This window comes from Carcharodon carcharias, chromosome 36 (genome assembly GCF_017639515.1).
Source record: "Carcharodon carcharias isolate sCarCar2 chromosome 36, sCarCar2.pri, whole genome shotgun sequence".
Classification (NCBI taxonomy): Eukaryota; Metazoa; Chordata; class Chondrichthyes; order Lamniformes; family Lamnidae; genus Carcharodon; species Carcharodon carcharias.
The window spans coordinates 153,569-175,107 of NC_054502.1; positions in this window are offsets into that span (position 1 = coordinate 153,569).

Sequence of the window (21,539 nt, forward strand, 5' to 3'; positions counted from 1 at the left end):
AACCCGGACTGGGGAGAGATAACTCCCGGTGTGAATCCGGACTGGGGGAGAGCCAACTCCCGGTGTGAATCCGGACTGGGGGAGAGCCAACTCCCGGTGTGAATCCGGACTGGAGAGAGATAACTCCCGGTGTGAATCCGGACTGGGGAGAGATAACTCCCGGTGTGAACCCGGACTGGGGAGAGCCAACTCCCGGTGTGAATCCGGACTGGGGAGAGCCAACTCCCGGTGTGAATCCGGACTGGGGAGAGATAACTCCCGGTGTGAACCCGGACTGGGGAGAGATAACTCCCGGTGTGAATCCGGACTGGGGGAGAGCCAACTCCCGGTGTGAATCCGGACTGGGGGAGAGCCAACTCCCGGTGTGAATCCGGACTGGGGAGAGCCAACTCCCGGTGTGAATCCGGACTGGGGAGAGATAACTCCCGGTGTGAATCCGGACTGGGGAGAGATAACTCCCGGTGTGAATCCGGACTGGGGGAGAGCCAACTCCCGGTGTGAATCCGGATTGGGGAGAGCCAACTCCCGGTGTGAATCCGGACTGGGGAGAGATAACTCCCGGTGTGAATCCGGACTGGGGGAGAGCCAACTCCCGGTGTGAATCCGGACTGGGGAGAGATAACTCCCGGTGTGAATCCGGACTGGGGAGAGATAACTCCCGGTGTGAATCCGGACTGGGGAGAGATAACTCCCGGTGTGAATCCGGACTGGGGAGAGACAACTCCCGGTGTGAATCCGGACTGGGGAGAGCCAACTCCCGGTGTGAATCCGGACTGGGGAGAGATAACTCCCGGTGTGAATCCGGACTGGGGGAGAGCCAACTCCCGGTGTGAACCCGGACTGGGGAGAGATAACTCCCGGTGTGAATCCGGACTGGGGGAGAGATAACTCCCGGTGTGAATCCGGACTGGGGGAGAGCCAACTCCCGGTGTGAATCCGGACTGGGGGAGAGCCAACTCCCGGTGTGAATCCGGACTGGGGAGAGATAACTCCCTGTGTGAACCCGGACTGGGGGAGAGCCAACTCCCGGTGTGAATCCGGACTGGGGGAGAGCCAACTCCCGGTGTGAATCCGGACTGGGGGAGAGATAACTCCCTGTGTGAACCCGGACTGGGGGAGAGCCAACTCCCGGTGTGAATCCGGACTGGGGAGAGATAACTCCCGGTGTGAATCCGGACTGGGGAGAGAGCCAACTCCCGGTGTGAATCCGGACTGGGGGAGAGATAACTCCCTGTGTGAACCCGGACTGGGGGAGAGCCAACTCCCGGTGTGAATCCGGACTGGGGAGAGAGCCAACTCCCGGTGTGAATCCGGACTGGGGGAGAGCCAACTCCCGGTGTGAATCCGGACTGGGGAGAGATAACTCCCGGTGTGAATCCGGACTGGGGGAGAGATAACTCCCGGTGTGAATCCGGACTGGGGAGAGAGCCAACTCCCGGTGTGAATCCGGACTGGGGGAGAGCCAACTCCCGGTGTGAATCCGGATTGGGGAGAGATAACTCCCGGTGTGAATCCGGACTGGGGGAGAGATAACTCCCGGTGTGAATCCGGACTGGGGGAGAGATAACTCCCGGTGTGAATCCGGATTGGGGAGAGATAACTCCCGGTGTGAATCCGGACTGGGGAGAGACAACTCCCGGTGTGAATCCGGACTGGGGGAGAGATAACTCCCGGTGTGAATCCGGAGTGGGGAGAGCCAACTCCCGGTGTGAATCCGGACTGGGGAGAGCCAACTCCCGGTGTGAATCCGGACTGGGGAGAGATAACTCCCGGTGTGAATCCGGACTGGGGAGAGCCAATTCCCGGTGTGAATCCGGACTGGGGAGAGATAACTCCCGGTGTGAATCCGGACTGGGGAGAGATAACTCCCGGTGTGAATCCGGACTGGGGAGAGCCAACTCCCGGTGTGAATCCGGACTGGAGAGAGATAACTCCCGGTGTGAATCCGGACTGGGGAGAGATAACTCCCGGTGTGAATCCGGACTGGGGAGAGCCAACTCCCGGTGTGAATCCGGACTGGGGAGAGATAACTCCCGGTGTGAATCCGGACTGGGGAGAGCCAACTCCCGGTGTGAATCCGGACTGGGGGAGAGCCAACTCCCGGTGTGAATCCGGACTGGGGAGAGATAACTCCTGGTGTGAATCCGGACTGGGGAGAGATAACTCCCGGTGTGAATCCGGACTGGGGAGAGATAACTCCCGGTGTGAATCCGGACTGGGGGAGAGCCAACTCCCGGTGTGAATCCGGATTGGGGAGAGCCAACTCCCGGTGTGAATCCGGACTGGGGAGAGATAACTGCCGGTGTGAATCCGGACTGGGGGAGAGCCAACTCCCGGTGTGAATCCGGACTGGGGAGAGATAACTCCCGGTGTGAATCCGGACTGGGGAGAAATAACTCCCGGTGTGAATCCGGACTGGGGGAGAGCCAACTCCCGGTGTGAATCCGGACTGGGGAGAGCCAACTCCCGGTGTGAATCCGGACTGGGGAGAGATAACTCCCGGTGTGAATCCGGACTGGGGAGAGCCAACTCCCGGTGTGAATCCGGACTGGGGAGAGATAACTCCCGGTGTGAATCCGGACTGGGGAGAGCCAACTCCCGGTGTGAATCCGGACTGGGGAGAGATAACTCCCGGTGTGAATCCGGACTGGGGAGAGATAACTCCCGGTGTGAATCCGGACTGGGGAGAGATAACTCCCGGTGTGAATCCGGACTGGGGGAGAGCCAACTCCCGGTGTGAATCCGGACTGGGGGAGAGCCAACTCCCGGTGTGAATCCGGATTGGGGAAAGGTAACTCCCGGTGTGAATCAGGATTGGGGAGAGATAACTCCCGGTGTGAATCCGGACTGGGGAGAGATAACTCCCGGTGTGAATCCGGACTGGGGAGAGCCAACTCCCGGTGTGAATCCGGACTGGGGAGAGCCAACTCCCGGTGTGAATCCGGACTGGGGAGAGATAACTCCCGGTGTGAATCCGGACTGGGGAGAGCCAACTCCCGGTGTGAATCCGGACTGGGGGAGAGCCAACTCCCGGTGTGAATCCGGACTGGGGAGAGATAACTCCCGGTGTGAATCCGGACTGGGGGAGAGCCAACTCCCGGTGTGAACCCGGACTGGGGAGAGATAACTCCCGGTGTGAATCCGGACTGGGGGAGAGCCAACTCCCGGTGTGAATCCGGACTGGGGGAGAGCCAACTCCCGGTGTGAATCCGGACTGGAGAGAGATAACTCCCGGTGTGAATCCGGACTGGGGAGAGATAACTCCCGGTGTGAACCCGGACTGGGGAGAGCCAACTCCCGGTGTGAATCCGGACTGGGGAGAGCCAACTCCCGGTGTGAATCCGGACTGGGGAGAGATAACTCCCGGTGTGAACCCGGACTGGGGAGAGATAACTCCCGGTGTGAATCCGGACTGGGGGAGAGCCAACTCCCGGTGTGAATCCGGACTGGGGGAGAGCCAACTCCCGCTGTGAATCCGGACTGGGGAGAGCCAACTCCCGGTGTGAATCCGGACTGGGGAGAGATAACTCCCGGTGTGAATCCGGACTGGGGAGAGATAACTCCCGGTGTGAATCCGGACTGGGGGAGAGCCAACTCCCGGTGTGAATCCGGATTGGGGAGAGCCAACTCCCGGTGTGAATCCGGACTGGGGAGAGATAACTCCCGGTGTGAATCCGGACTGGGGGAGAGCCAACTCCCGGTGTGAATCCGGACTGGGGAGAGAAAACTCCCGGTGTGAATCCGGACTGGGGAGAGATAACTCCCGGTGTGAATCCGGACTGGGGAGAGATAACTCCCGGTGTGAATCCGGACTGGGGAGAGACAACTCCCGGTGTGAATCCGGACTGGGGAGAGCCAACTCCCGGTGTGAATCCGGACTGGGGAGAGATAACTCCCGGTGTGAATCCGGACTGGGGAGAGCCAACTCCCGGTGTGAATCCGGACTGGGGAGAGATAACTCCCGGTGTGAATCCGGACTGGGGAGAGCCAACTCCCGGTGTGAATCCGGACTGGGGGAGAGCCAACTCCCGGTGTGAATCCGGACTGGGGAGAGATAACTCCCGGTGTGAATCCGGACTGGGGAGAGATAACTCCCGGTGTGAATCCGGACTGGGGAGAGATAACTCCCGGTGTGAATCCGGACTGGGGGAGAGCCAACTCCCGGTGTGAATCCGGATTGGGGAGAGCCAACTCCCGGTGTGAATCCGGACTGGGGAGAGATAACTCCCGGTGTGAATCCGGACTGGGGGAGAGCCAACTCCCGGTGTGAATCCGGACTGGGGAGAGATAACTCCCGGTGTGAATCCGGACTGGGGAGAGATAACTCCCGGTGTGAATCCGGACTGGGGGAGAGCCAACTCCCGGTGTGAATCCGGACTGGGGAGAGCCAACTCCCGGTGTGAATCCGGACTGGGGAGAGATAACTCCCGGTGTGAATCCGGACTGGGGAGAGCCAACTCCCGGTGTGAATCCGGACTGGGGAGAGATAACTCCCGGTGTGAATCCGGACTGGGGAGAGCCAACTGCCGGTGTGAATCCGGACTGGGGAGAGATAACTCCCGGTGTGAATCCGGACTGGGGAGAGATAACTCCCGGTGTGAATCCGGACTGGGGAGAGATAACTCCCGGTGTGAATCCGGACTGGGGGAGAGCCAACTCCCGGTGTGAATCCGGACTGGGGGAGAGCCAACTCCCGGTGTGAATCCGGATTGGGGAAAGGTAACTCCCGGTGTGAATCAGGATTGGGGAGAGATAACTCCCGGTGTGAATCCGGACTGGGGAGAGATAACTCCCGGTGTGAATCCGGACTGGGGAGAGCCAACTCCCGGTGTGAATCCGGACTGGGGAGAGCCAACTCCCGGTGTGAATCCGGACTGGGGAGAGATAACTCCCGGTGTGAATCCGGACTGGGGAGAGCCAACTCCCGGTGTGAATCCGGACTGGGGGAGAGCCAACTCCCGGTGTGAATCCGGACTGGGGAGAGATAACTCCCGGTGTGAATCCGGACTGGGGGAGAGCCAACTCCCGGTGTGAACCCGGACTGGGGAGAGATAACTCCCGGTGTGAATCCGGACTGGGGGAGAGCCAACTCCCGGTGTGAATCCGGACTGGGGGAGAGCCAACTCCCGGTGTGAATCCGGACTGGAGAGAGATAACTCCCGGTGTGAATCCGGACTGGGGAGAGATAACTCCCGGTGTGAACCCGGACTGGGGAGAGCCAACTCCCGGTGTGAATCCGGACTGGGGGAGAGCCAACTCCCGGTGTGAATCCGGACTGGGGAGAGATAACTCCCGGTGTGAATCCGGACTGGGGAGAGATAACTCCCGGTGTGAATCCGGACTGGGGAGAGATAACTCCCGGTGTGAATCCGGACTGGGGAGAGATAACTCCCGGTGTGAATCCGGACTGGGGGAGAGCCAACTCCCGGTGTGAACCCGGACTGGGGAGAGATAACTCCCGGTGTGAATCCGGACTGGGGGAGAGCCAACTCCCGGTGTGAACCCGGACTGGGGAGAGATAACTCCCGGTGTGAACCCGGACTGGGGAGAGATAACTCCCGGTGTGAATCCGGACTGGGGGAGAGCCAACTCCCGGTGTGAATCCGGACTGGGGAGAGATAACTCCCGGTGTGAATCCGGACTGGGGAGAGATAACTCCCGGTGTGAATCCGGACTGGGGGAGAGCCAACTCCCGGTGTGAATCCGGACTGGGGGAGAGCCAACTCCCGGTGTGAATCCGGACTGGGGAGAGATAACTCCCGGTGTGAATCCGGACTGGGGGAGAGCCAACTCCCGGTGTGAATCCGGACTGGGGGAGAGCCAACTCCCGGTGTGAATCCGGACTGGGGGAGAGCCAACTCCCGGTGTGAATCCGGACTGGGGAGAGATAACTCCCGGTGTGAATCCGGACTGGGAGAGAGCCAACTCCCGGTGTGAATCCGGACTGGGGAGAGAGCCAACTCCCGGTGTGAATCCGGACTGGGGAGAGATAACTCCCGGTGTGAATCCGGACTGGGGGAGAGCCAACTCCCGGTGTGAATCCGGACTGGGGGAGAGAGCCAACTCCCGGTGTGAATCCGGACTGGGGGAGAGAGCCAACTCCCGGTGTGAATCCGGACTGGGGGAGAGCCAACTCCCGGTGTGAATCCGGACTGGGGGAGAGCCAACTCCCGGTGTGAATCCGGACTGGGGAGAGAGCCAACTCCCGGTGTGAATCCGGACTGGGGGAGAGCCAACTCCCGGTGTGAATCCGGACTGGGGAGAGATAACTCCCGGTGTGAATCCGGACTGGGGGAGAGCCAACTCCCGGTGTGAATCCGGACTGGGGAGAGATAACTCCCGGTGTGAATCCAGACTGGGGGAGAGATAACTCCCGGTGTGAATCCGGACTGGGGGAGAGCCAACTCCCGGTGTGAATCCGGACTGGGGGAGAGCCAACTCCCGGTGTGAATCCGGACTGGGGGAGAGCCAACTCCCGGTGTGAATCCGGACTGGGGGAGAGCCAACTCCCGGTGTGAATCCGGACTGGGGGAGAGCCAACTCCCGGTGTGAATCCGGACTGGGGAGAGATAACTCCCGGTGTGAATCCGAACTGGGGAGAGATAACTCCCGGTGTGAATCCGGATTGGGGAGAGATAACTCCCGGTGTGAATCCGGACTGGGGAGAGAGCCAACTCCCGGTGTGAATCCGGACTGGGGGAGAGCCAACTCCCAGTGTGAATCCGGACTGGGGAGAGATAACTCCCGGTGTGAATCCGGACTGGGGGAGAGCCAACTCCCGGTGTGAATCCGGATTGGGGAGAGATAACTCCCGGTGTGAATCCGGACTGGGGAGAGATAACTCCCGGTGTGAACCCGGACTGGGGAGAGATAACTCCCGGTGTGAATCCGGACTGGGGAGAGATAACTCCCGGTGTGAATCCGGACTGGGGAGAGATAACTCCCGGTGTGAATCCGGACTGGGGAGAGATAACTCCCGGTGTGAATCCGGACTGGGGAGAGATAACTCCCGGTGTGAATCCGGATTGGGGAAAGGTAACTCCCGGTGTGAATCAGGATTGGGGAGAGATAACTCCCGGTGTGAATCCGGACTGGGGAGAGATAACTCCCGGTGTGAATCCGGATTGGGGAAAGGTAACTCCCGGTGTGAATCAGGATTGGGGAAAGGTAACTCCCGGTGTGAATCCGGATTGGGGAAAGGTAACTCCCGGTGTGAATCCGGACTGGGGAGAGATAACTCCCGGTGTGAATCCGGATTGGGGAGAGATAACTCCCGGTGTTTATCCGGATTGGGGAGAGATAACTCCCGGTGTGAATCCCGATTGGGGAGAGATAACTCCCGGTGTGAATCCAGATTGGGGAGAGGTAACTCCAGGTGTGAACCTGGACTGCAGAGAGATATCTCCCGATGTGAATCCGGATTGGGCAGAGATAACTCCCAGTGTGAATCCGGATTGGGGAGAGATAACTCCCGGTGTGAATCCAGATTGGGGAGAGGTAACTCCAGGTGTGAACCTGGACTGCAGAGAGATATCTCCTGATGTGAATCCGGATTGGGGAGAGGTAACTCCAGGTGTGAACCTGGACTGCAGAGAGATATCTCCCGATGTGAATCCGGATTGGGCAGAGATAACTCCCGGTGTGAATCTGGATTGGGGAAAGGTAACTCCCGGTGTGAATCCGGATTGGGGAGAGGTAACTCCCGGTGTGAATCCAGACTGGGGAGAGATAACTGCCGGCGTGAACCCAGACTGCAGACTGTCAACCCTTGGTTTGAACCCTAATTCCAGACATACAACTCCCGATCTAATCCTAGATCCCAGGCCGGATACTCTCATTCTACAACGTTAACCTATCTGGTGTTAATTGATAAAACAGTTTTCTGAGAACAAGCACTAGTTAAACAATGTACAATTGACTTTCTTGCAAATGATGCCTTAGTGCTTGGAATCTTGGCATCTACATAATTTATCTTTACCTCTGACTGAAGAGTCTGCCTGGTGCTGAGGTTCGTTTGTGGGGGCTGCAACCTGGTACAGGAACAGTCATACCCTGCAAGCACATCCCACGCAATGCCACAGACAGTGGGACCGGCGGAGGTGGTATATACTTGTACAGGTGTTCTGCACACCTCAGGGTACTAGCACGTGTTTAAGTGGTATGTAACCGGTCTTTTGTACACACCCACCCTCCAGCCTGGTGATTGGTGAGGTAGTTTATACCTGTACAGGTTTCTGTGTCTGCCAGGGCAATTGGATTGGTTATAGTTGACCCGTAGGTCATAAAGAGGAAAATGCAGCTCCAGTTTCTGCTCTCGATCACTCACTGTGACCAATGAGCTTCCCTGGCAGGTTTTGTGTAGCTCACGTAATAAGACTGACCCCTTGGATAGGTAGCAGTGAGGATCTGATACCCAGGAGAGTGCAGGTCGGCAAGAATCAGCACCTCTGGAAGAGAAAGGGGGCAGAACTGGATAGAGAAAAGAGTGTAAGCAGCAGTTATCAGCCCTGTCCATCCATGTGGTGATGTGTCTGGGACTGGAAAATAAGCAGGCTCTGTTACTGGCCCCTACAGGATTGAAGTAGTTTGTGAGGTTTCACACTGGTCTGTTACTTGACAATTCCTTACTGACATTAACTGTTTCTCCCCTGTGACACACAAAACCTATGAGCCACTGCTGAGAAAACAGCAGAACACACTTGGCTTTTTAAGTATGGCCCTGGTGCTTGTTGTGTTTCACTGCTCATTTTCTTGCTTTAGGTATACCAGAGGAAATCTAATCTCTGTCCTAGAGAAGGATGTGATTTTGGGGATAGGGCTGAATAGTGGCAAAAGCCAAGGTAATAAGATGTCCAAGAAGGATCAGACATTACCACTCCCCTCTCTGATTTCTGTGATGAGACGATGGGGTTTACTCTTGGTACTGGGGACAGAACATGAGCTCCCGATTATTCTATCAAAATGCTTCTTCCTTTCTAGTTCCGGGTGATAGATTTCACCAGTGAGAGTTTTAATTTCTACCTTTCATCACCAACCATCCAATAACAATCTTTCATCTACTAACGGAGTGTGACAGAGGTGAGTGTTGAAAGCACTTTCCTCACACACACTCCGAATTATCCACCGACATACAAAACAGCCAGTGTTCTCTTGGATCCACTCTCATAACTGTTCAGCATGTCTGCCAGCATCACTCGACACCTCATTCATCTCTGTCACACTGGGCTCACTGAGTCCTGATGCCTATTTGTTACTGAAGCATTTCATTCACACACTCCTGCCCACACACCCCCAGTACACCCATCACAGCTCTGACCAATTTTGTATTCCACACTCCTGATCACACTTTCAGACTCCATCAGGATCTCCTTGATGTCAAAATGTCCCATCAGTTCATTTCTGTGAATACAGGAAGAGCCTCACCAATAACAACACATTCCCCAATACTTTCAATCGCAACATCAAACCTGTACTGGCCCTGTCAACAAGGATGCGATCAGTTAGGGGAATTCTTGGAAAAACTTCTCACTCCCATGATTAGATCATCATGTTTGGTGCATATTTCTACTCATCAAAGTCTTGCTTCAATTGTATAGACGCTTGGTTAGACCGCAGCTGGAGTACTGGGGGCAGGTTTGGTCCCCTTACCTCAGAACGATATTATTGCCATAGAGGGAGGGCAGACTTGTTCCATAAGACCATAAGACATAAGAGCAGAAATGAGGCCATTCGGGCCATCGAGTCTGCTCCGCCATTCAATCATGGCTGATAGGTTTCTCACCCCCATTCTCCCTCCTTCTCCCCATAACCTTTGATCCCCTTACCAATCAAGAACCTATCTATCTCCGTCTTAAATACCCTCAATGACCTGGCCTCCACAGCCTTCTGTGGCAATGAATTCCATAGATTCACCACTCTCTGGCTAAAGAAGTTTCTCCTCATCTCTGTTCTAAAAGGTCTTCCCTTTACTCTGAGGCTGTGCCCTCGGGTCCTAGTCTCTCCTACTAATGGAAACATCTTCCCCACGTCCACTCTATCCAGGCCTTTCAGTATTCTGTAAGTTTCAATCAGATCCCCCCTCAACCTTCTAAACTCCATCGAGTATAGACCCAGAGTCCCCAAACGTTCCTCATACATTAAGCCTTTCATTCCTGGGATCATTCTCGTGAACCTCCTCTGGACCCTCTCCAGGGCCAGCACATCCTTCCTGAGATACGGGGCCCAAAATTGCTCACAATATTCTAAATGTGGTCTGACCAGAGCCTTATAAAGCCTCAGCAGCACATCCCTGCTTTTATATTCTAGTCCTCTCGAAATAAATGCCAACATTGCATTTGCCTTCCTAACTACCAACTCAACCTGCAAGTTAACCTTAAGAGAATCCTAGACCAGGACTCCCAAGTCCCTTTGCACTCCAGATTTTGGAATTCTTTCCCCATTTAGAAAATAGTCCATGCCTCTATTCTTCCTACCAAAGTGCATGACCTCACACTTCCCCACGTTGTATTCCATCTGCCACTTCTTTGCCCATTCTCCTAACCTGTCCAAATCCTTCTGCAGCCTCCCCACCTCCTCAATACTACCTGTCCCTCCACCTATCTTTGTATCATCTGCAAACTTAACCAGGATGCCCTCAGTTCCTTCATCTAGATCATTAATGTATAAAGTGAAAAGTTGTGGTCCCAACACTGACCCCTGCGGAACTCCACTAGTCACCGGCCGCCATCCTGAGAAGGACCCCCTTATCCCCACTCTCTGCCTCCTGCCAGACAGCCAATCTTCTATCCATGCTAGTACCTTGCCTCTAACACCATGGGCTCTTATCTTACTGAGCAGCCTCCTGTGCGGCACCTTGTCAAAGGCCTTCTGGAAGTCCAAGTAGATAACATCCATTGACTCTCCTTTGTCTAACCTACTTGTTACCTCCTCAAAGAATTCTAACAGATTTGTCAGGTATTACCTCCCCTTGATGAAACCATGCTGACTTTGCCCGATTTTACCATGCACTTCCAAGTGTTCTGAAATCTCATCCTTAATAATGGACTCTAAAATCTTACCAACGACTGAGGTCAGGCTAATCGGCCTGTAATTTCCCGTCTTTTGCCTCACTCCCTTCTTAAACAGGGGGGTTACATTAGCGATTTTCCAGTCCTCTGGGACCCTCCCTGACTCCAGTGATTCCTGAAAGATCTCCACTAACGCCTCCACTATCTCTTCAGCTATCTCCTTCAGAACTCTGGGGTGTAATCCATCTAGTCCAGGTGATTTATCCACCTTCAGACCTTTCAGTTTTCCTAGCACCTTCTCCTTGGTAATGGCCACCATACTCACCTCTGCCCCCCGACTCTCTTGAACTTTGGGGAACTTCCACTGTGAAGACTGATGCAAAGTACCTATTCAGTTCCTCCGCCATTTCTTTGTTCCCCACTACTACTTCTCCAGTGTCATTTACCAGCGGCCCAATGTCCACTTTTGCCTCTCTCTTACCCTTTATATATCTAAAAAACTCTTGCAATCTTCTTTTATATTACTGGCTAGTTTACCCTCATATTTAATCTTCTCCCTCCTTATTTCTTTTTTAGTTGTCCTCTGTTGGTCTTTGTAGGCTTCCCAATCCCCTGGGTTCCCACTGCTCTTCGCTGCATTGTATGCTTTCTCTTTCGCTTTTATGCTGTCCCTCACTTCCCTTGTCAGCCATGGTGCCTCGTCCTCCCTTTAGTATGCTTCTTCTTCCTAAGGATGAATTTTTGCTGTGTCTCCCAAATTACTCCCAGAAACTCCTGCCATTGCTGTTCCACTGTCTTTCCTGCTAGGCTCATCTCCCAGTCAATTCTGGTCAGCTCCTCCCTCATGCCTCTGTAGTTACCTTTATTCAACTGTAATACCGTTACATCTGATTCCAGCTTTTTCCTCTCAAATTGCAGGGTAAATTCTATCATATTATGGTCACTTCCTCCTAAGGGTTCCTTCACCTTAAGCTCCCTTATCAAATCTGCCTCATTACACATTACTAAATCTAGAATTGCCTGATCCCTAGTGGGCTCCACCACAAGCTGCTTCAAAAAGCCATCTCGTAGACATTCCACAAATTCCTTTCCTTGGGATCCACTACCAACCTGATTTTCCCAGTCTACCTGCATATTGAAATCCTCCATGATCACTGTAACCTTGCCTTTCTTACACGCCTTTTCTATCTCCTGGTGTATCTTGTGCCCCACATCCTGACTACTGTTCGGAGGCCTGTACATAACTCCCATTATGGTTTTTTACCTTTGCGGTTCCTCAACTCTACCCACACAGATTCTACACCATCTGACCCTATGTCGTTTCTTGCTATTGATTTAATTTCATTTCTTACTAACAAAGCAACCCCACCCCCTCTGCCAACCTGCCTATCTTTTCGATGGGATGTATATCCTTGGATATTTAGCTCCCAGTCCTGATCCCCTTGCAGCCATGTCTCCGTAATGCCCACCACATCATACCTGCCAATTTCAATCTGCGCCACAAGCTCATTTACCTTATTTCGTATACTGCGTGCATTCTGATACAACACCTTCCGTCCTGTATTTCCCATCCCCTTTCTCATTGTCGTTCCTTTATCTGATGTGCTTGAAGTTAGATTCCTAGCTCTTTCCAAACACTCTGTCCTATTTTGTGTTCTGGAGACTTTAATAGCCTCTCCTGGACTCTCCGTTCTTTTCAGTTTTTTCATAATTTTCCATGAAGTTGAATCCACCCCCCACCTGCTAACCTGCTGCTTTGTTTCCCATTAGTTATACTTCTCAGAGTTTTACCCTTCCCTCCCCCCCCCGACTTTCTAGTTTAAAGTCCTGTTGACCACCCTATTTACCCTTTTCACTAGAATATTGGTCCCAGATCGGTTCAGTTGGAGACCATCCCAACGGTACAGATCCCTCCTGTTCCAATACTGATGCCAGTGCCCCACAAGATAGAACCCCTCTTTCCCACACCACTCCTTTAGTCACGTGTTTATTTCCCTTATTCACACGTCCCTATGCCAATTTGCACGTGGCTCGGGTAGTAATCCAGCGATTATAACCCTTGAGGCCCTGTTCTTTAATTTAGTTCCTAGTTCCTGATAATCCCCAAACAGGTCCTCTTTCCTAGTCTTACCGATGTTATTTGTCCCGACGTGAACCACAACAACTGGATCCTCCCCCTCCCTCTCCAAAATCCTTTCAAGCCGGTCAGAGATGTCCCTCACTCTGGCACTGGGCAGGCAACATACCATGCGGGACTCTCGATCCTGCTTACAAAGGAAGCTATCAATTCCCCTAATTATAGAATCCCCTACAACTACCACTTGTCTTTTTGCTCCCCACTCTTGAATGGCCTCCTGTACCACGGTGCTGTGGTCAGCTGTCTCATCCTCCCTACAGCCCTCTTCCTCATCCACACAGGGAGCAAGTACCTCGTACCTGTTGGACAAGGTCAAGAGCTGAGGCTCCTCTGTTCCTGAACACAGGATCCCTCTACCTGCATCACTTGCAGTCACACCCTGCTGACCCTGACCACTGACCGAACTTGAGGTACTTAATCTACCGGGTGTGACCGCCTCCTGAAACAAAGCGTCCAGGTAACTCTCCCCCTCCCGGATGTGCTGGGGATGGTGGGACTGTTTTATGAAGAGGGTTTGGGGAAACTGGGCCTGTATTCTCTAGAGTTTCAAAAAATGAGAGGTGATCTCATTGAAACTGACAAAATACTTAAAGGAATAAATGGGGTAGATACAGGTAAGATGTCTCCCCCTGGCTGGGGAGTCTAGAACCAGGAGGCACAATTTCAGAATAAGGGGGAAGCTACTTAGGATTGAGATGAGGAGAAACTTTTTTTACTCAGAGGGTTGTGAATCTTTGGAATTCTCTACCCCAGAGAGCCAGGGAAGCAGTCAATCAGTATGCTTAAAGCAGAGATTCACAGATTTCTAAGTACTAATGACAGAAAGGGATATGGGAATAGTGTGGGAAAAAGGCATTGATCATATTGAATAGCAGAGCAGGCTCGATGGGCTGAATGGCCTTCTCGTGCTCCTATGTTCCTACCAAGTTGAATCATGTGAGCGCTGAAGAACTAATCAACTTTCCATTATTCGGTCTCAGTGTCAGCATTGAGCGACCTCGATGGGTTAGATACAGGATAAAGCGCAATCTCTCTATACTGTCCAGTTAAATACTCGAGGGCAGATAGAGCACAGGTTAGGTACTGAATAAAGCTCCCTCTGTAATGTCCCATCAGTGAGTGGTCAGTGCTGTGGACAGGATTACATCCGTCTGACTGAGTTCCAAAAAGGAAAAGGAAGGTATGTTTAATGCTGCCATATGTATATCTTTTAGCTGCTAGTCCTGACTGGCTATATTTAAGTGTGAGTGAATATCTGAAGTAAAACATATCCAGAACAGGACTTGCAAATGGATTCCTCAGGTATGGCAGTGTTTGGGATCAAACTATAATATGGAGTGATATAACGCCTCACACTGCAGCTTGGGTTCCTGGCCAAGGATCAGTGCATGTTCCCTCCTTTAGTAACCCGAGAGTCTGAGGGGATCCCAGCACTCAGATCAACATGTGTTTCCTTTCCAGCGGCAAGGTGATTGGGGCGCGGGTGGGAGGGCACTGGGGTGGGGCGGAGGGGCGGGGGGGAGTGGGCGGGTAATAATAGGGAGACTGATACACAGAGTGATTCATGTCTGTAGACAGGACAAGCTATATTCAGACAAAAACTGACAGTGGGGATGCTGGAATTCTGAAATAAAAGCAGAATATGCTCCGAATGCTCAACAGGACTGACAGCATCTGTGGAGTAAGAGAAAGAGTTAATGTTTCAGAACTTCATTAGAACTCTAACCTACATTCAGACAACTCAGCCTCCCCTCCAGAAAGCAGTTGAAGGGTGAACGTGTAACGCATGGAGCTCAGAAAAGAGCATTGAAGAAAGTCACCCTCTCAGCTCTGTGGGAGCAGAATCCCCCAATCCTGTCAGTCAGCTTTGGGAACAAGCCAAGCAGCAATAGAAACTGAACACTTCGATCCCATTTTATGAGTATCTGCACCCTTGATAATTCCTTCACTTCACCTCAGATAGCATCCTCTGCCCTTTCTATCTGTCAGGAGCACTGACTCTCATACACTGCACTATCATCTCCTAAAAGTGCTGGTATCTTCTCTGGGATGGGATCCACATTGACACAAGTGGCTTTTTCTCAGGTGTATGCTGAGGCACTGAACCTCCCTCCCCACTCTCACACCACCCCCCACCGCCCCCAGCCCCCCACCACCACTGCCAGACACCTGACAGAAAGCAGGTAAGAGTTGGACTGGAAGATGGGGGCCCTGAATCTTTGTTTTGATGTGTCTCTGGGACATCTGCTCTCAATGGGCATCCCTGATTTCTATTATACCACCACTGGTGGCCATGCCTTCAGTTACCTAGACCTAAGTTCTGGAAATCACTCCCTAAACCTCCCTGCCTCTGCCTCCTTTTTTCAAGATGTTCCATAAAACCCTTTTACCACCCTCTCTAGTATCTCCTTATTTGTTTATCAGCATCTTGGGTTGTTTTAGTGTATTCATTGCACTATATAAATACAAGTTATTGTTGTTAAGGACATTACATAAATGTGTATAATTGCTGTCAATAATATATTTTCGGTATATACTCACTATGTAATCACTGCATTTGATCAGTATATATAATGTCAGTCTATAATCTGTCTATAACACTACTATGTAACCTCTATATAACCTCTGTTTATAATCAAGACTTGGTATGTAATCACTATGTAATCATTGTACAGAGTGTATAATTTCTGCCTATTTATCTATAATCTGTGTATAATTGCTATGCCCATAATCACTGTATATAATCTGTACATCATCTCACTTTATTATCAATGTACTTTATCCTAATTTGTATCTTTATATCAAGTTTCATTATAACATATAGATTTAATCTCTGTGTATAATATGTCTACACCACTGTATATAATCTCCGTATATAAATTTAGTTTAATCAATGTGTATAATCTAGTCTTGGTATATACTCAGTATGTAATTACTGTATTAAATCACTATATATACTGTCAGTGTATAATCTCTGTCTATAACCTCTGTCTATAAAACTAGTATGCAACCTCTGTATAACCTCTGTCTACAATCTACATGAGGTATATAATCATTATGTAATCATTATATAGAGTATATAATTTCTGACTACAAACTCTGTCTATAATCTCTGTAAACGATCTGTGTATAATTGCTGTCTATAATCTAGTCTTGGCATACAATCACTATTTAATGTCTATCTATAAATGGTGTCTATAATCTCTGTATATAATCTTTGTGTATAATCTCTGCCCATAATTTAGTCTTGGTATATAATCACTATGTAATCACTGCATATAAACATTGTTTATAAACTGTCTCTGTATATAATCTTTGTGCATAATTACTATCTATAATATCTTGGTATATAATCACTATACATAATCTCTGCCTATAATCATTGTATATAATATAAACTTTGTATATAATCATTGTATTAAATTTATATATATATAACCTCAGTCTATAATCTCTGCATATAATTGTTCTGTATTATCACTGTATCTAATCTCTGTGTATCAACATGTTGTATAATGGCTATTAGCAATCTAATCTTGGTATAAAATCTCTATCTATAATTTCTGTACAAAACCTTTGTGTATAATCACTGTCTATAATCTCTGTTTTTAATTCTTGTATATAACGTCTGTCTATAATCTTTATGTACAATAGCTTTCTAAAATCTAGAATTGGTGTATAATGACTAGATATAATCTCTGCCTGTAATGACAGTATATGAACTAGTCTTGGTGCATAAGCTTTGTAAATAATTCCTAGATATAATATTTGTGCAAAAAAATTGTATAAAATCCGTCTACAATTTCTGTATAAAATTTCTGACGATAATTACTGTCTGACATTCCTGTTTATAATTTCTGTATAAAATCCCTGTCGATAATTTCTGTTGGAGATTCCGATGCGGAATTCCTGTATAAAATATCCTTCTATAACTTCTGTATAAAATCACTGTCTATAATTTCTGTATAAAATCTCTGTCTATAATTGCTGTATAAAATCTCTGTCTATGATTTCTGTAAAATCTCTCGGTCTATAATTTATGTATAAAATCTCTGCCTATAATTTCTTCATAAAATCTGTGTCTATAATTTCTGTCTGAGATTCCTGTCTATAGTTTCTGTATAAATTCTCTGTCTATAATTTCTGTCTGAGATTCCTGCCTATAATTTCTGTATAAAATCTCTGTCTATAATTTCAATCTGAGATTCCTGTATATAATTTCAGTATAAAATCTCTGCCTATAATTTCTGTATAAAAACTGTCTATAATTTCTGTATAAAATCTCTGTCTATAATATACATCTGAGATTCCTGTCTATAATTTCTGTATAAACTCTCTGTCCATCATTTCAATCTGAGATTCCGGTCTATAATTCTTGTATATAATCACTGTCTATAATTTCTGTATAGAATCTCTGTCAATAATTTCAATCTGAGTTTCCTGTCTATAATTTATGTATAAAATCTCTGTCTATAATTGCTGAATAAAATCTTTGACTATAATTTCTGTCTCAGATTCCTGTCTATAATTGCGGAATAAAATCCCTATCTATAATTTCTCTAGAAAATCTCTGTCTATAATTTCAATCTGAGATTCCTGTCCATAACTTCTGTATAAAATCACTGTCTATAATTTCTGTATAAAATCTGTTTATAATTTCAATCTGAGATTCCTGTCTATAATTTTTGTATAAAATCACTGTCTATAATTTCTGTATAAAATCTGTTTATAATTTCAATCTGAGATTCCTGTCTATAAATTATGTATAAAATCTCAGTCTATAATTTCTGTATAAAATATCTGTCAATAATGTTGCATAAAATCTCTGTCTATAATTTCTCTATAAAATCTCAGTCTATAATTTCTGAATAAAATCTTTGACAATAATTTCTGTCTCAGATTCCTGTCTATAATTTCTGTATAAAATCTTTGACTATAATTTCTGTCTCAGATTCCTGTCTATAATTTCTCAATAAAATCCCTATCTATAATTTCTGTATAAAATCCCCATCTATAATTTCTGCCTGAGATTCCTGTCTATAATTTCTCTATAAAATCTCTGCCTATAATTTCTGTCTGAGATTCCTATCTATAATTACTGCATAAAATCTCTGCCTATAATTTCTGTATAAAATCTCTGTCAATAATTTCTTTATAAAATCTGTCAATAATTTCTGTATAAAATCTCTGTCCATAATTTCAGTATAAAATCTCTGACTATAATTTCTGTATAAAATCTGTGTCTAAAATTTCTGTATAAAATCTGTGTCTATAATTTCTGTATAAAATCTCTGTCTACAATTTCTGTCCTGGATTCCTGTCTATAATTTCTGTATAAAATCTCTCCCTGTAATTTCTGTATAAAATCTCTGTCTATGATTTCTGCTAAAATTTCTGTCAATAATACCTGTATAAAAGCTCTGTCTTTAGTTTCTGTATAAAAACTCTGTCAATAATTTCTGTATAAAATCTCTCTCAATAATTTCTCTATAAAATCTCTGTCTATAATTTCTGTATAAAATCTCTGTCTATAATTTCTATCTGAGATACCTGTCTATAATTTCTTTATAAAATCTCTGTCTATAATTTCTGTATAAAGTCTCTGCCTACAATTTCTGTTTAAAATCTGTGTCTATAATTTCTGTATAAAACCTCTGTCTATGATTTCTGTATAAAATCTCTTTCAATAATACCTGTATAAAAGCTTTGGCTTAAATTTCACTATGAAATCTGTCAATAATTTCTGTATAAAATCACTGTCTAAAATTTGTGGAAAAATCTTTGTCTATAATTTCTGTATAAAATCTCCATCTATAATTTCAATCTGAGATTCCTGACTATAATTTGTGTATAAAATTTCTGTGTACAATTTCTGTCTGAGATTTCTGTCTATAATTTCTGTATAAAATCTCTGTGTAAAATTTCTCTATAAAGTTTCTGTCTATAATTTCTGTATAAAATCTCTGTCAATAATTTCCGTGTAAAAGCTCTGTCTATAATTTCTCTGTAAAATCTGTCTATAATTGCTCTATAAAATCTCTGTCTATAATTTCTGTATAAAATTTCTGTCACTAATACCTGTATAAAAGCTCTGTCTTTAGTTTCACTATAAAATCTTTGTCTATAATTTCTGTATAAAATCTCTGTCAATAATTTCTGTATAAAATCTCTGTCAATAATTTCTCTATAAAATCTCTGTCTATAATTTCTGTATAAAATCTCTGTCAATAATTTCTGTGTAAAAGCTCTGTCTATAATTTATCTATAAAATCTCTGTCTATAATTTCTGTATAAAATCTCTGTCTAAAATTTGTGCGTAAAATCTCCGCCTATAATTTTAATCTGAGATTCCTGTCTATAATTTGTGTATAAAATTTATCTGTTCTATTTCTGTCTGAGTTTTCTGTCTATAATTTCTGTATAAAATCTCTGTCTATAATTTCTCTGTAAAACCTCTGTCTATAATTTCTGTATAAAATCTCAGTCTATAATTTCTCTATAAAGTCTTTGTCTATAATTTATGTATATAATCTCCGTCAATAATTTCTGCATAAAATCTCTGTCTATAATTTATCTATAAAATCACTGTCTATAATTTCTGCATATAATCTCCGTCAATAATTTCTGTATAAAATCTCTGTCTATAACTCCTGTATAAAATATCTGTCTATAATATACGTCTGAGATTCCTGTCTATAATTTCTGTATAATACCTCTGTCTATAATTTCTACCTGTGATTCCTGTCTATAATTCCAGTATGCAATCGCTGTCTGAAATTTTTGTATAAAATCTGTGCTTATAATTTCTGTATAAAATCTCTGTCTATAACTCCTGTACAAAATCTCTGTCTATAACTTCTGTATAAAATCTCTGTCTATAATATACGTCTGAGATTCCTGCCTATAATTTCTGTATAAAATCTCTGTCTATAATTTCAATCTGAGAATTCTGTGTATAATTTCATTATAAAATCTCAGTCTATAATTTCTGTATTAAATCTGTCTATAATTTCTATATAAATTCTATGTCTATAATTTCTGTACAAAATCTACGTCTATAATTTCTGTCTGAGATTCCTGTCTATAATTTCTCCATAAAATCTCTGTCTATAGTTTCTGTCTGAGATTCCTGTCAATCATGTCTCTATAAAATCTCTGCCTACAGTTTCTGTCTTACATTCCTGTCTATAACTTCTGTATAAAATCTCCTTCTGTAATTTCCGTATAAAATCTCTGTCTATAATTTGTGTATAAAATCTCTGTCTATAATTTCTGTATAAGATCTCTGTCAATAATTTATCTATAAAATCACTGTCTATAATTGCTGCATAAAATCTCTGTCTATAATTTCTGTATAAAATCTCTGTCTATAACTCCTGTATAAAATATCTGTCTATAATATACGTCTGAGATTCCTGTCTATAATTTCTGTAAAAAATCTATGTCTATAACTCCTGTATAAATATCTGTCTATAATATACGTCTGTGATTCCTGTCTATAATTTCATTATAAAATCTCAGTCTATAATTTCTGTATTAAATCTGTCTATAATTTCTATATAAAATCTGTGTCTTTAATTTCTGTATAAAATCTACGTCTATAATTTCTGTCTGAGATTCCCGTCGATAATTTCTCTATAAAATCTCTGCCTACAGTTTCTGTCTTAGATTCCAGTCTATAATTTCTGTATAAAATCTCCGTCGGTAATTTCTGTATAAAATCTCTGTCTATAATTTGTGTATAAAATCTCTGTCTATAATTTCTCTATAAAATCTCTGTCTATGATTTCTGTATAAATTCTCTGTCAATAATTGCTGTATAAAATCGCTGTCAATAATTTCTCTATAAAATCTCTGTCTATAATTTCTCTATAAACTCTCTGTCTATAATATACATCTGAGATTCCTGACTATAATTTCTGTATAAAATCTCTGTCTATAATTTCAATCTGAGATTCCTATTATTTCAGTATAAAATCTCTGTCTGTAATTTCTGTATAAAAACTCTGTCTATAATTTCTGTATAAAATCTCTGTCTATAATATACATCTGAGATTCCTGTCTATAATTTCTGTATAAATTCTCTGTCCATAATTTCAATCTGAGATTCCTGTCTATAATTCTTGTATAAAATCACTGTCTATAATATACATCTGAGATTCCTGTCTATAATTTCTGTATAAATTCTCTGTCCATAATTTCAATCTGAGATTCCTGTCTATAATTCTTGTATAAAATCACTGTCTATAATTTCTGTATAAAATCTCTGTCTACAATTTCTGTCTGAGATTCCTGTCTATAATTTCTCTATAAAATCTCTGTCTATAATTTCCGTCTGAGAGTCCTGTCCATAATTTCTGTATAAAATGTCCGTCTATAATTTCTGTCTGAGATTC